The 17,545-nt window shown below is 40.9% G+C and overlaps 1 pseudogene; it reads left to right on the top strand.

The window, feature by feature from the left end:
• The first annotated feature begins 2,991 nt into the window (after positions 1–2,991).
• On the top strand, positions 2,992–16,471 carry LOC106593813 (zinc finger protein 883-like; annotated as a pseudogene).
• Positions 16,472–17,545: the final 1,074 nt, after the last annotated feature.

Here is a 17,545-nt window from a genome sequence, read left to right as displayed (position 1 = left end):
TCAATGTACTGTCCTAACATAATCTAACTATGCTTTCGCCGTAAAGCCGTTTTGAAATCGGACAACGTCGTTAGATATAGGAGATGTTTATCTTTCAAAGGGTGTAAAATAGTTGATTGTTTGAGAAATTTAAATTATTTGATTTTTTTGCTGTTTTGAATTTCGCGCCATGTATCTTGTCAAGCAATCCCGTTACCGGGATCCGAACGGCCCCAACAGGATATAAGGGTCTTCTTCTATAGAAATAGGTCAGGCCTCTTGCTTAATAGTACAAAGCAGATCATTCAATCGATGGTTCTTACTGGTCCTAGACTATGGTGACATCATCTATATGAATGCAGCTGCCACTTCATTAAAGCCATTAGATGCATTTGACCATAGTGCACTTTGTTTTATTATGGGTACAGGTTCAGTACACATCCCTGCATTCTCCATCAGGAAGTAGGCTGACCCTCTTTGTGGTCACGTAGGTCCATTCATTGCTCTCTTTGCATTTATAAAGCTCTTTGACAGTAACTCTCTCTGTAGCTAACATCTACAATAACCATTAGAGATAAGAGTTGGCGTTATCATACACAGTCTCAGGGATGGCTAGCTCTGGGAATTCCTTTGGTCTGTACAGAGTTAGGTAAAGCAGCTCTTTGCACCTTACTTGTGGAATAATCTCCAAACTTCTCTAAAAGTTGATGTTTTGGTGCCTCTAGGTTAATTCAGACTGCTGATTGAGGACCTGTTACAGCTTACTTACAAAACCTTTAAAGGAGTTCATGACACCATTCAGTCATGGATGTATGTAAACATATTTACCACATATTGCTTGTTACAGAAGATTACTGTTGCACATTGAATATCCATTCATCACTGTTACACCTCCTTGATGTGATGGTTTTCTATGTCTGTACACAGTGTGAATAGTGGTTTCCAAAAAGTTATTACCCCCCTAAACCACAATGTTAAATGAACTTTATGATATTTTATACCACTATTACTTTGGGGTTCTAATCCCCCTCTGTCAACATCCACACTGTGAACACATCTTTAACATTCATGAACCTTCACTATCTTCATCCCTGAACTAGTGTAACAGTGTAGGTTCCGTCCCTCTCGTCGCCCCAACCTGGGCTCGAACCAGGGACCCTTGCACACATCAACAACTGACACCCACGAAGCATCGTTACCCATCGCGCCACAAAAGCCGCGGCCCTTGCAACGCAAGGGGAACAACCACTTCAGGTCTCAGAGCGAGTGACGTCATTGATTGAAACGCTATTAGCGCACACCACCGCTAACTAACTAGCCATTTCACATCGGTTACACTAGCAACAATAACTATTGTCTATTGTTATTCTCAATGACCTTCCTGGTCTTATGAAATCCTAGCTAAATACAATGTTGGTGCCAGTTTTCATGTCTTTGGTTATGCAAACATTTGTTTATTCGATTATATTTGTCATTAAGATGAATGTTGTTTTAATTCTATATGGGTCATGCATTGCTTTGGTCATGTGTTCTCTTATGGGTCAATGATTTTAATTAGAATATAGCAATGATGCTCTCTCATCAATCACTTACAGTTTCTTTGGAAAGTATTCAGACCCCTTGACTTTTTCCACATTTTGTTACGTTACATCTTATTCTAAAATGGATAAAATTAAACAATTTCCTCAGCAATCTACACACAATACCCCATAATGACAAAGTGATACAAGGCTTTTAGAAATTTTAGCAAATTTATTAAAAACAGAAAACAGATCTTATTTACATAAGTATTCAGACCCTTTGCTCTGATACTCGACATTGAGCTCAGGTGCATCCTGTTTCCATTGATCATCCTTGAGATGTTTCTACAACTAGATTGTAGTCCACTTGTGGTAAATTCAATTATTATTGGGTATTGTGTGTCTATTGATGAGGAACAAATTGAATATAATACATTTTAGAATAAGGTGTAATGTAACAAAATGTGGAAAAAGTCATGGTGTCTGAATATTTTCCGAAGGCACTGTACAAACATCACATTGAATATTGAACTCACTTTCAAAAAGCTCCATGAGGAAAAAAGGATTCCCAGATGATCTTTTAGATGTTCTGTCTTCAGGATGTTCTGGGTTGATGGCTGTTGGAGAGGGGAGGGGCAGTTGAGTGAGCTGGGGCTTTTTATTGCCCTTCCTCTGGGAGCCTGTCAGCTTGTGACATGATGAGAGAGAGTGAGAGATGACCTACCTGTAAGATATTTGCTATAAACTTACTTCTATTTGAAGAGGTTTTTGACCATTCAGGGACCTAATCTCTAATTTATATTCTACATTTAGTTTTTCCAGGTTTCTGATTTGTCCCTGTTTTTTCTGGTTTCCCTCTCTAAATCACACTGTTAATAGAAAAACAACAACATTGGATGTTCTAAGTCCACAACAACACTTAAACCACATCAGGAGACCACTTTTGAAGTCTGAAAAAAATCGGGGGAAAAATCTAAAAATATTTACATTTTATGGGTGTAGATAACGACAACTTGCAAGCAGTAGGTTCAGAATAACTATGGCAAAAAATGAATACAAATTATACCACCACCCATAAGGGCACTTCAGAGACTGGGCACTGCTTCATGTGGCAATAGCAACACTCACCTAAATAGCCCATATGCCACTGGGTGAGAGAAGTTGTCATTGTTTTTGGGCAGCATTATGTGAGGTGTTATTATGTGTTGTTAGTGATGAGCCTTGGTCAATTTATCTCTGAATATGCCACCCTAGTCAGTCTGTCACCTAATCCTGCCTAATGGGCAGGTCAGACCTGGAGTAAAGTATTGGCTGTAAGAAGGAAGAGAAAACATAACATCTGGTTGTTTTTAAATGAGTTCTTATGACATTGCTTGCCAGAATAAACATTGTAATGGAAAAAAAAATCCCAGTCTGCGTTACCCAGCAGATGGCGATCTGAGTCTTTCAGGCGATGGTTCTTGCGTGACGTATAATCTAGTGGACGGAACTGGAGGCTTCTTCAACAGCGACAAAAGGCTTCTGATTCACCCACTGCGGTGGTTTGCTAGCCAACATAAAACCGAAACATTTAAGATCTTTAGACCAATCTTGTGTATATTAATCTTAGTGTTTAGAACATCATTCTGTTTACGTATCTACTGGTTCATTTAAACGGAATTTGCTTATTAAATTAGCAAATGTGTTACATTGGTACTGCACTTGGCTGATCTCCCGGAGCATTTTTTATTTTTATTTATTTCACCTTTATTTAACCAGGTTGACTAGTTGAGAACAAGTTCTCATTTACAACTGCGACCTGGCATGAGCTCACTAAACTAAGATGAAAAGAGAGGAAGAAGCTGTCAGAATGATAAAGGGGGAAGAGGAGGCGATTACTTTGAAAGAAGAAGAGGATGATATTACAGTGAAAGAGGAAGATGGGAAAGAGGTTTTCAGAGTTGAAGAGGACGATGTAGCTTTCAGAATCAAAAAGGAGGAAGATGCCATAACAATACAAGAAGAGAATGAAGTGGAAGAAGAGGAAGAACCTTTTGGAGTAAAAGAGGAAGAGGAGGCTATCTCAATAAAAGAGGAGGAGGAAGACGTTTTAGGAGTGAAAAAGGAGGAGGCTGAAGATCAGATTACCATCAGTGAGTACTATGTCGTTGTTGAACTATTGTGTGGTTTTAAATGGGCATTCTACTGAAGTTCTACACATGAATATGTTGTTCTGTACTGTAGGAATTGTTTAAGGTGTAATCTGCCATTGGTACATATGTTTTTGGCACTTTTAAATGAGATATATGGAATTCTCCATGTGGTCTATATTAAAGTACACTTCATCTAATATAACAGGCTTTTAAAATTCAATATTGGTGCATAATTTCTACTTAAAATATCAAAGGGACGTAAAAGGCACCCATTTAGTGGAACGACCCTTTTACATTCACAACATAAACAAAATTTTACAAAATCATGATGAAAGTTGTCATTTTAGGCCCTTTTTAGACATATTAATGCCTCTTGTTAGACCCTTTGTGATTGTAATAGAAGATCATAAGTTTACCATCTGTTTGATGTTCTCATTCACACAGGAGAGAGACATGACTATGGTGGATCCTCTGGGGAGCCTCAACAACATCCTGATGCTGACGAGTCAGAGAAGTGTCTCTCCAGATCACAACACCAGATGGTACAGCTTGGTCTGGTCTAGCATACAGCAGGCTCCGTCTGGGTCTGGGCTGGGTTTCTGTAAAGCACTGCATGACAACAGTGACATCAGCATCCATAATGATATGTGTCTGTGTCCCCTCTTTATGGTTACCAGGACAACGCTAGCACTTCTGTCCTCCTGGAGTCCCTGTGTCATGCCTCTCCCAGTAGCACCTTACTGCTGGGTATGAAGAGGTTGTCTGTGCTGCTGGTGGACTGCAGGAAAACAACAGGGCTGAGTGGAACTGTGAGAGGAGGAGAAGAGAAGAAAGGATCAGATTTGACTCATCAAAGTAAGTGCTGTAGCTTAGTTTGAACAAATAAAATAGATCTGCCCACTGGTATCTGTTACCAGGACAACCAGCAGAGTTCTGTTAGTTGACATGAAGATAGACTGGTGGATATGGATGTTATGAATATCATAATCATAATGAAAAAGGATTCTGCCAATGAAAAGAGAGAAACCAATAGACCATATAAAACCTTGATGAAAGTTAGCTTTGGAGAGAAAGTTTCAAGATGATCTGATGTAAGGTGCATGTTTTACAAAAACTTTCCCTAAAAACATTGTGGATGTTACATTGCCTGTCCCAGTCAAACCCCTATCTTTACAAGACACTTCAATGTGGTCTGGATTGCTTCATTAGCATCTGAGCTACACAAGAAATATATAGTTTAAAACAAAGCCTTTTCTAAAAGCCATGAAATATGTATAACTGAAAAGCATTTTTTGTAAGACTTGGCCTCCGTCTCTGTAATGGACAAAATGTGTTTAATTTCCTACTTTATCAGGTCAAATGAAGGCTGAACTCCAACATATAGACTTTAAAGAACATTGTTTCATTTGGAAATTAGTAACTTTTTTTATGTCAGTGTGCTGCTAACAGTTTAGTTTCCTCCACTGTCCCTGTCACCATACCGGGCTCAAACTAGTGATCCTCTGCTTCTCAACATGCGTGACTGCTCTCCTTGACAATGAACCGATTGAGCTTTACAAAAGGTACCAGTTGGATAGCTCCATCTGTGACATTTCAAGCTAGCTGTGGAGTGAGCTTATGGCACGTTCTTACCTCTGTTACACATACTCAGGTTGACTTTCCCACGGAATCGACCATATATGAACGCTGCCCTGCATCCCCACCATCACACAATTACAGTTGTTGTTTACGCAACCAAAAATAAAAGCCTTTTGGACCTAGACTTGGTGCTCCGGTGCCGCTTGCCGTGCGGTAAAAGAGAGAACGGGCTATGACTAGGGTGGCTGGAGTCTTTGACAATTTTTAAGGACTTCCTCTGACACGGCCTGGTATAAATGTCCTGGATGGCAGAAAGCTTGGCCCCAGTGGTGTACTGGGCTGTACTCACTACCCTCTGTAGTTCCTTGCGATCGGAGGCCGAACAGTTACCATACCAGGCAGTGATGCAACCAGTCAGGATGCTCTCGATGGTGCAGTTGTTGAACCTTTTGAGGATCTGACAACCCATGCCAAATCTTTTCAGTCTCCTGAGGGGGAATAGGCTTTGTCGTGCCCTCTTCACGACTTTCTTAGTGTGTCTGGACCATGTTAGTTTGTTGGTGATGTGTACACCAAGGAACTTGAAGCTCTCAACCTGCTCCACTGCAGCCCGTCGATGAGAGTGGGGGCGTGCTCAGTCCTCCTTTTCCTGTAGTCCACAATCATCTCCTTTGTCTTGATCACGTTCAAGGAGAGGTTGTTGTCCTGGCACTACACGACCAAGTCTCTGACCTCCTCCCTATAGGCTGTCTCATCGTTGCTCGTGATCAGGCCTACCACTGTTGTCATCGGCAAACTTAATGATGGTGTTGGAGTCGTGCCTGGCCGTGCAGTCATGAGTGAACAGGGAGTACAGGAGGGGACTGAGTACACACTCCTGAGTGGCCCCCATGTTGAGGATCAGCGCGGCTGATGTGTTGTTACCTACCCTTACCACCTGGGGGCGGCCCGTCAGGAAGTCCAGGATCCAGTTGCAGAGGGAGGTGTTTAGTCCCAGGGTCCTTAGCTTAGTGATGAGCTTTGAGGGCACAATGGTGTTGAACGCTGAGCTGTAGTCAATGAATCGCATTCTCACATGAGTGTTCCTTTTGTCCAGTTGGGAAAGGGCAGTGTTGAGTGCAATAGAGATGGCATCATCTGTGGATCTGTTGGGGAAGTATGAAAATTGGAGTGGGTCTAGGATTACTGGGATAATGGTGTTGATGTGAGCCATGACCAGCCTTTCTAAGCACTTCATGGCTACAGATGTGAGTGCTATGGGTCTGTAGTAATTTAGGTAGGTTACCTTAATTAGTGTTCGTGGACACAGGAACTATGGTGGTCTGCTTGAATCATGTTGGTATTACAGACTCGGTCAGGGACAGGTTGAAAATGTCAGTGAAGACACTTGCTAGTTGGTCAGCGCATGCTTGGAGTACACATCCGGGTAATCCGTCTGGCCCTGCGGCCTTGGGAATGTTGACCCGGAACAGCTGATGCTCTCATGCATGCTTCAGTGTTACTTGCCTCGAAGCGAGCATAGAAGTAATTTAGCTCATCTGGTAGGCTCGTGTCATGGGGCAGCTCATGGCTGTGCTTCTCTTTGTAGTCTGTAATAGTTTATAAGCCCTGCAAATATTCGACGAACCTCAGAGCCGGTGTAGTACGATTCGATCTTAGTCCTGTATTGACTCTTTGCCTGTTTGATGGTTCGTCGGAGGGCATAGTGGGGTTTCTTATAAACTTCCCGGATTAGAGTCCCGCTCCTTGAAAGTGGCAGCTCTTCCCTTTAGCTCAGTGGGGATGTTGCCTGTAATCCATGACCTCTGGTTGGGGTATGTACTAGAGGTCGACCAATTTATGATTTTTCAACGCCGATACCGATGTATTGGAGGACCAAAAAAAGCCGATACCGATTTATCGGCAGAGTTTTATATATATATTTGTAATAATGACAATTACAACAATACTGAATGAACAATGAACAATTTTATTTGAACTTATTATAATACATAAATAAAATCTATTTAGTCTCAAATAAATAATGAAACATGTTCAATTTGGTTTAAATAATGCAAAAACACAGTGTTGGAGAATAAAGTAAAAGTGCAGTATGTGCCATGTAAATGTAACAGAAGTTGTCATGGAGAGAAGACCAAGGCGCAGCAGGTATGTGAATACTCATATTTAATTTCCAAAAAGGAGTAAAGCATCCACTTGATAAAACAATAAAGGTGACAACAGCAACAGTTCTGCAGGCTATAAAACGCAGTGCAAAAACAACCACCCACAACCCCAAAGAAAAACACACACACCTATATAGGACTTCCAATCAAAGGCAACTCAACACACCTGCCTTCAATTGGAAGTCCCAATCAACAACACAATCATACACAAAAACTGCCACGTCCTGACCCCAAAACTAATACAATAGCTCCATCTGCTGGTCAGGACGTGACAGTAGAAAAGCTAACGTTTAAGTTCCTTGCTCAGAACATGAGAACATATGAAAGCTGGTGGTTCAATATTCCCAGTTCTTCAATATTCCCAGTTAAGAAGTTTTAGGTTGTAGTTATTATAGGAATTATGACACGTCGACTATGTCTCTCTATACCATTTGTATTTTTATACCTTTGACTATTGGATGTTCTTATAGGCACTTTAGTATTGCCAGCCTAATCTCGGGAGTTGATAGGCTTGAAGTCATAAACAGCGCTGTGCTTCAAGAATTGCTAAGAGCTCCTGGCAAACGCAGTAAAGTGCTGTTTGAACGAATGCTTACGAGCCTGCTGCTGCCTACCACCGCTCAGTCAGACTGCTCTGTCAAATATCAAATCATAGACTTAATTATAATATAATGAACACAGAAATACGAGCCTTTGGTCATTGATATGGTCAAATCCGGAAACTATAATTTCGAGAACAAAGCATTTATTCTTTCAGTGAAATACAGAACCGGTCCCTATTTTATCGAACGGGTGGAAACCCTAAGTCTAAATATTGCTGTTACATTGCACAACCTTCAATGTTATGTCATAATTACAGTTGAAGTCAGAATTTTACATACACCTTAGCCAAATACATTTAAACTAAGTTTTTCACAATTCCTGACATTTAATCCTCGTAAAAATTCCTTGTCTTGGGTCAGTTAGGATCACCACTTTTATTTTAAGAATGTGAAATGTCAGAATAATAATAGAGAGAATTATTTATTTCAGGTTTATTTCTTTCGTCACATTCCCAGTGGGTCAGAAGTTTACATACACTCAATTAGTATTTGGTAGCATTGCCTTTAAATTGTTTAACTTCGGTCAAACGTTTCGGGTAGCCATCCACAAGCTTCTCACAATAGGTTGGGTGAATTTTGGCCCATTCCTCCTGACAGAGTTGGTGTAACTGAGTCAGGTTTGTAGGCCTCCTTGCTCGCACACGCTTTTTCAGTTCTGCCCAAATATATTCTATGTGATTGAGGTCAGGGCTTTGTGATGGCCACTCCAAGACCTTGACTTTGTTGTCCTTAAGCCATTTTGCCACAACTTTGGAAGTATGCTTGGGGTCATTGTCCATTTGGAAGACCCATTTGCGACCAAGCTTTAACTTCCTGACTGATGTCTTGAGATGTTGCTTCAATATATCCACATAATTTTCTTTCCTCATGATGCCATCTATTTTGTGAAGTGCACCAGTCCCTCCTGCAGCAAAGCGTCTGCACAACATGATGCTGCCACCCCCGTGCTTCACGGTTGGGAGGGTGTTCTTCGGCTTGCAAGCCTTCCCCTTTTCCTCCAAACATAATGATGGTCATTAGGACATTTCATCAGAGGACATTTCATCAGACCAGAGGACATTTCTCCAAAAAGTACAATTTTTGTCCCCATGTGCAGTTGCAAACCGTAGTCTGACTTTTTTATGGCGGTTATGGAGCAGTGGCTTCTTCCTTGCTGAGCGGCCTTTTCAGGTTATGTCGATATAGGACTCGTATTACTGTGGCTATAGATACTTTTGTACCTGTTTCCTCCAGCATCTTCACAAGGTCCTTTGCTGTTGTTCTTGGATTGATTTGCACTTTTCGCACCAAAGTACGTTAATCTCTAGAAGACAGAACGTGTCTCCTTCCTGAGCGGTATGACGGCTGTGTGGTCCCTTGGTGTTTATACTTGCGTACTATTGTTTGTTCAGATGAACGTGGTACCTTCAGGCGCTTGGAAATTGCTCCCAAGGATGAACCAGACATGTGGAGGTCCACAATTTCTTTTCTGAGGTCTTGGCTGATTTCTTTTGATTTTCCCATGATGTCAAGCAAAGAGGCACTGAGTTTGAAGGTAGGCCTTGACGTAATTTTCTGGAATTTCCTAAGCTGTTTAAAGGTACAGTCATCTTAGTGTATGTAAAATTCTGACCCACAGGAATTGTGGTACAGTGAATTATAAGTGAAACAATCTGTCGGTAAGCAATTGTTGGAAAAATTATTTTTCATGCACAAAGTAGATGTCTTAACCGACTTGCTAAAACTATAGTTTGTTAACGAGATTTGTGGAGTGGTTGAAAAAACGAGTTTTAATGACTCCAACCTAAGTGTATGTAAACTTCCGAGTTCAACTGTATGTAAAATTCTGGCAATTTAGTTTACAGTTCGCAACGAGCCAGGCGGCCCTAACTGTTCCATATACCCTGACTCTGCTTACACTGAACGCAAGAGAAGTGACACAATTTCCCTAATTACTATTGCCTGCTAACATGAATTTCTTTTAACTAAATATGCAGGTTTCAAAATATATACTTCTGTGTATTGATTTTAAGAAAGGCATTGATGTTTATGGTTAGGTACATTTGTGCAAAGATTGTGCTTTTTTTTCAGCAATGCACTTTTGTTAAATCATCACCCATTTGGCAAAGTTGAAGTAGGCTGTGATTCTGTGATAAATTAACAGGCACCACATTGATTATATGCAACACAGGACAAGCTAGTTAACCTACTAATATCATTAACTATGTGTAGTTAACTAGTGATTATGTGTAGATTGATTGGTTTTTATAAGTTTAATGCTAGCTAGCAACTTACCTTGGCTCCGTGCAGCCACAAGGTCCTTTTGACGCTGCACTCGCGTAACAGGAAGTCAGCCTGCCACGCAGTTTCCTCGTAGATTGCAATGTAATCGGCCATAATCGGTGTCCAAAAAGGCTGATTACTGATTGTTATGAACTTGAAATCGGCCCTAATAGGACCGATGGTAAAGGTAGATTACCCTCTTGTTCGACGCATCCTTACAAGGCACCCGGACCTTCGTCCCTGATACCTCCGTCTCTTTCTCCTGCGAATGACAGAGATGAGGGCCTTGTCGGGCGTCTGAAGTAAATCCTTCCCGTCCGACTCATTGAGGAAAAAGTATTTCTCCAGTACGGGGTGAGTAATCGCTGTCCTGAGATCTAGTAGATCTTTTCGGTTGTAAGACACAGTGGCAGAAACATTATGTACAAAATAAGTTACAAATAATGCGAAGAAACATACACAATCGCATAATTGGTTACGGGATCGTAAAACTGCAGCCATATCCTTCAGCGCCATTCTTCACATATGATCTATTACATAATAAAACACTATTTAACCCATATGATCTATTACATAATAAAACACTATTTAACCCATATGATCTATTACATAATAAAACACTATTTAACCCATATGATCTATTACATAATAAAACACTTTTCAACCCATATGGTCTATTACATAATAAAACACTACTCAACCCATATGATCTATTACATAATAAAAGTATAATAAAACGTATACAAATATGATGTCATAGTGAATTCATGACATGTGAATGAACAAGCCTTTTCATACATTATAATATGACTATATATATATATATATATATATATATATATATACTGAACAAAATATAAACGCAACAATTTCAACGATTTACAGTACGTCAGTCAATGCCAATACATTCATTAGGCCCTGATCTATGGACTTCACATGACTGGGCATAGGCCTACCCACTGGGGAGCCGGGACCAGCCAATCAGAATTAGTTTTTTCCCTTCAAAATGGCTTTATTACAGAGAGACATTCTACTCGGTTTCATCAGCTGTCCGGGTGGCTGGTCTCAGTCTCCCGCAGGGGAAGAAGCCGGATGTGGAGGTCCTGGGCGGGCGTGGTTACACGTGGTCTGCATTTGTGAAGCCGGTTGGACGTACTGCCAAATTCTCTAAAATGACGTTGGAGGTGTATGGTAGAGGAATTTACAGTACCAGTCAAAAGTTTGGATACACCTACTCATTCCAGGATTTGTCTTTATTTTTACTATGTTCTACATTGTAGACTAATAGTGAAGACATCAACTATGAAATAACACATATGGAATCATGTAGTAAATAAAAAAGTGTTTAACAAATAAATATATTTTATATTTGAGATTCTTCAAATTAGCCACCCTTTGCCTCGATTGCCTCACTTTACATGTTGCGTTTGTATTTTTGTTCAGTATAGTTACTATCAGTTTTAGGAACATATGATGTCATAGGTTATTCATCACATGCGAATGAACAAGCCTTTTCAGACTTCATAATATGGCTGTATATAAACTTACTATATATAGTAACTATCAGTTTTAGGAACATCTACCCAAAATATTTCACCTTATTTTTTACTTTACCCAAAATGTCATGACATCAGTGATAGTCAAAATAACAAATTGGGCCATTTAAACAGCGTCGAACCCTTTCGACAACGGGGAGATGTTACTGATGTGCTTTGTGTCTTCGACGTAAAAACTAGTTTTGGACTTCCACACAAAATGTCTTATTTACATATTTTCGCTTTAAGGAAGTGCATAGGTCACATTCTGTATCATACAGCTATGAAAGTTATATATTTACAACCACCTGATTGATAGGAATCCAGCGACGTCCGTGTCTTGAGTTTCCTAGAACTGTTTCGTTTTTTGTGTTCTGACTTGTAAAACAGAATGAATAAAATAAGTAATGTAAACATATCAGTAATTACCAGGAACCTCTACAACATTTGTTTTAAAATCAAACCAAGATAGTTAAAACTGGCCTCAGGTTATTGAGATAAATGCAGCACTAACCTTTGATGATCTTCATCAGATGACACTCCTAGGACATTATGTTTTGTTCAATCAAGTTCATATTTAAATCAAAAAACAGCTTTTTACATTAGCATGTGATGTTCAGAACTAGCATACCCACAGCAAACTTCCGGTGAATTTCCTTAATTACTCACGATTAACGTTCACAAAATACATAACAATAATTTTAAGAATTATAGATACAGAACTCCTTTATGCAATCGCGGTGTCAGATTTTAAAATAGCTTTTCGGCAAAAGCACATTTTGCAATATTCTGAGTAAATAGCCCGGCCATCACGGCTAGCTAATTTGACACCCACCAAGTTTGGCCCTCACCAAACTCAGATTTACTATAAGAAAAATTGGATTACCTTTGCTGTTCTTCGTCAGAATGCACTCCCAGGACTTCTACTTCAACAACAAATGTTGTTTTGGTTCGAAATAATCCATAGTTATATTGAAATAGCTCCGTTTTGTTTGTGTGTTGAGGTCCCTATCCGAAGGGTGGCGCATTTCGTGACAAAAAATTTCAAAATATTCCATTACCGTACTTCGAAGCATGTCAAACGCTGTTTAAAATACATTTTTATGCGATTTTTCTCGTAAAATAGCGATAATATTCCTACCGGGCGACGTTATATTCATTCATAGACTGAAAGAAAAACATGGAGTCCTCTCGTGGACGCGCACTCCAGTGTCACTGTTCTCAGCCTGACCACTCACAAAAACTCCTGCTGTTTTTCGCCCAGAGACTGCAGAGACGTCATTCCACTTTCTGGCGCCTTCTGAGAGCCAATGGAAGCCTTAGAAAATGTCACGTTACAGCAGAGATGCTGTGTTTTTGATAGAGATGCCCTAGAAGGATAACAAATTGTCAGACAGGGCACTTCCTGTATGGAATCTTCTCTGGTTTTGGCCTGCCATATTAGTTCTGTTATACTCACAGACACCATTCAAACAGTTTTAGAAACTTTAGAGTGTTTTCTATCCAAATCTACTAATTATATGCATATTCTCATTTCTGGGCAAGAGTAGTAACCAGTTTAAATCGGGTACGCTTTTTATCCGGCCGTGCAAATACTGCCCCCTAGCCCCAACAGGTTAAATGAACACTCTGTCTTTTGCAGGAGAAAGACCAGACTCAGAGGAACCAGAGCCAGAGACGTCCAAACCATCAAGACGACACCACTGCTCCCAGTGTGGAAAGAGTTTTAACCAGAAAGGACACCTGAACCAACATGAGAGAATACACACAGGGGAGAAGCCTTACCACTGCTGCAAGTGTGGAAAGGGTTTTAACCAGAAAAGCTACCTGAAAAAACACGAGAGAATACACACAGAGGAGAAGCCTTACCACTGCTCCCAGTGTGGAAAGAGTTTTACCCACTTGTGTAATCTAAAAACACATGAGAGAATACACACAGGAGAAAAGCTGTACCGCTGCTCCCAGTGTGGAAGGAGTTTTACCCACTTACGTAACCTGAAAACACATGAGAGAATACACACAGGGGAGAAGCCTTACCATTGCTCCCAGTGTGGAAAGAATTTTACCCACTTAAATAACCTGAAAACACATGAGCAATTACACACAGGGGAGAAGCCTTACTGCTGCTCCCAGTGTGGAAAGAGTTTTAACCAGAAAAGCTACCTGAAAAAACATGAGAAAATACACACAGGAGAAAAGCCTTATCACTGCTCCCAGTGTGGGAAGGGTTGTAACCAGTTAGGTGACCTGAAAAGACACGAGAGAATACACACAGGGGAAAAGCTGTACCATTGCTCCCAGTGTGGAAAGGGTTGTAACCACTTAGGTGACCTGAAACGACATGAGACAATACATACAGGAGAAAATCTGTACTATTGCTCCCAGTGTGGAAAGGGTTGTAACCACTTAGGTGACCTGAAACGACATGAGAGAATACACACAGGAGAAAAGCTGTACCGCTGCTCCCAGTGTGGAAAGAGTTTTACCCACTTACGCAACCTGAAAACACATGAGATAATACATACAGGGGAGAAGCCTTACCACTGCTCCCAGTGTGGAAAGCGTTTTATCCACCTATGTAACCTGAAAACACATGAGCAATTACACACAGGGGAGAAACCTTACCACTGCTCCCAGTGTGGAAAGAGTTTTAATCAGAAAAGCTACCTTAAAAAACATGAGAGATCACACACAGGAGATAAGCCTTACCACTGCTCCCAGTGCGGTAAGGGTTGTAACCAGTTAGGGGACCTGAAACGACATGAGAGAGTACACACAGGAGAAAAGCTGTACCACTGCTCCCAGTGTGGAAAGGGTTTTACCCAGTTAGGGGTCCTGAAACGGCATGAGAGAATACACACAGGAGAGAAGCCTTACCACTGCTCCCAGTGTGGAAAGGGTTTTACCCAGTTAGGGGACCTGAAACGGCATGAGAGAATACACACAGGAGAAAAGCTGTACCACTGCTCCCAGTGTGGAAAGAGTTTTACCCAGTTATTGAACTTGAAAACACATGAGAGAATACACACACAGGGGAGAAGCCTTACCACTCCTCCCAGTGTGGAAATTGTTTTAATCAGTTAGGTAACATGAGAACTCATGAGATAAAACACAGGAGATAAGGATGTAGGCTACTGAACAGTAGGAAAGGAGACAGATTTAGGCTGCTGAACAGTAGGACAAATATATGCCTCTGAACAGTGGGACATAGGAGAGGTGCAAGCCCGATACGTGGTGGGAGAGTAGGCTGCAGAGACTCTGGAAATTCGTGTTAGGTATTGACTTTCCAGTGTTTTCCCTACTGCATGTATTTTCATGTAAATAAACAGTTATCTCAGAATGATGTTGGGGATAATTAAGCACTGGTGCTATAATGTCTGGCGCCGCCTCCACTGGCCCATAGGGATGTGTATCATAGTATCATAGGATATCATAGGGATGTGTATCATAGGGATGTGTATCATAGTATCATAGGATATCATAGGGAATCATAGGGATGTGTATCATAGTATCAAAGGATATCATAGGGAATCATAGGGATGTGTATCATAGGGAATCATAGGGATGTGTATCATAGTATCATAGGATATCATAGGGAATCATAGGGATGTGTATCATAGTATCATAGGATATCATAGGGAATCATAGGGATGTGTATCATAGTAGTGTGCTGAATAAGTAGTGGTCCTATAATGTAAACTCCAACAGGAAATAAATTCTAATGTATAACTTTCAAGTTAAACAAGATCATTTTCACTCTGGTTTCAATTACAGTTTCATCAAACTAACAAGCAAAATAGTTTTATGAATTTATTGTTACAAAATCAACTTGCAAGGTTCCACAGATCAAGAGCAAAGCCTTGCAGATTGATGGCTAGGGCCCATCCAATAGTAAGAGTCAGGGAAGATCCAATAGACTTATTATAAATGTATTGTTACAAATCAACTTGCAAGGTTACTAGCCACATAGCCTGCTAACGTTAGCCTTACCAGCCTGCTAATGTTACATTAGCACTGAATGAGTCAGCCAGTTGGGAAGATCCAATAGACTTATTTGTTAGAAGTAGTGTAAGAAAGTAGTTAATAGAGAATTTGAGTTGTGTAATTTTGCCAAATCAAATTGTATTGGTTACGTACACGTGGTGAGCAGATGTTATTGCGGGTGCAGTGAAATGCTTGTTCTTCTAGCTCGGACAGTGCAGTAATATCTAACAAATTACACAACATATACCCAATACACATAAATCTAAGTAGGAATGAATTAAGACTATATACATATATGGACGAGCGACGTCAGAGCGGAATGGACTAAGATACAGAAGAATAGTATAGAATACAGTATATACATATGAGATGAGTAATGCATAGACTAAGATACAGTACAATAGTATAGAATACAGTATATACATATGAGATGAGTAATGCCAGATATGTAAACATTATTAAAATGACTAGTGTTCCATTCCTTAAATTGGTCAATGATTCCTAGTCTACGTCTCTAGGCAGCCGCCTCTGATGTGCTAGTGATGGCTGTTTAACAGTCTGATGGCCTTGAGATAGAAGCTCAAGTAAGCTTAACTTTATGAACTTTCGAGTTGTGTAGTCCACTTGTGTAGCTAGCAGGACTGACTTTGTGTTAGCTAGCCAACGTTTAATTACTTCTGCGTTATGAAAGGAACTAGACACAGACACGAATGATTCATTGGTAGTTTGTTGTAACCAAGTATTGGTGCTAACCGTGTGTTATTGGATGCTAGCATGCTAGTTAGCTACGGCGTCATATGACACGGTGCACTGGGTGGGTTTCATGGAAGAATACTGTACCAAGTTATCTAGCTGAATAAACTAAGTTTGAGCCTATTCCTGGAAACATTGACCCACTGTAGTTTACATCAATTATAATTTCTAAAGTGGAAGTTGGAAAAGTTATAATTGAGTGTTTCTGTGAATGGTTAGTGAGGGAGGCCCTGCTCTCTCGCTTCCCCAGTTTAGTTAATTTTGGTCCCAGCGCGCACGACCCACGTGGAATTCCAGGTCTCCGGCAGCCTCTGGAACTGCCGGTCTGCGGCCAACAAGGCAGAGTTTATCTCTGCTACCCTCCAGCCCCTCGACTTCTTGGCGCTGACGGAAACATGGATTACCACAGAAAACACTGCTACTCCTACTGCTCTCTCCTCGTCTGACCACGTGTTCTCGCATACCCCGAGAGCATCTGGTCAGCGGGGTGGTGGCACTGGAATCCTCATCTCTCCCAAGTGGACATTCTCTCTTTCTCCCCTGACCCATCTATCCATCTCCTCCTTTCAATTCCATGCTGTCACAGTCACTAGCCCATTCAAGCTTAACATCCTTATCATTTATCGCCCTCCAGGTTCCCTTGGAGAGTTCATCAATGAGCTTGACGCCTTGATAAGTTCCTTTCCTGAGGATGGCTCACCCCTCACAATTCTGGGTGACTTTAACCTCCCTACGTCTACCTTTGACTCATTTCTCTCTGCCTCCTTTCCACTCCTCTCCTCTTTTGACCTCACCCTCTCACCGTCCCCCCTACTCACAAGGCAGGCAATACGCTTGACCTCATCTTTACTAGATGCTGTTCTTCTACTAATCTCACTGCAACTCCCCTCCAAGTCTCCAACCACTACCTTGTATCCTTTTCCCTCTCGCTCTCCTCCAACACTACTCACTCTGCCCCTACTCAGATGGTATTGCGCCGTTGCAACCTTCGCTCTCTCTCTCATGCTACTCTCCTCTTCCATCCTATCATCTCTT

This window comes from Salmo salar, chromosome ssa02 (genome assembly GCF_905237065.1).
Source record: "Salmo salar chromosome ssa02, Ssal_v3.1, whole genome shotgun sequence".
NCBI classification, from domain to species: Eukaryota; Metazoa; Chordata; class Actinopteri; order Salmoniformes; family Salmonidae; genus Salmo; species Salmo salar.
The sequence above is the reverse complement of the archived record's forward strand: the minus strand, read 5'-3'. Positions and strand labels throughout refer to the sequence as shown.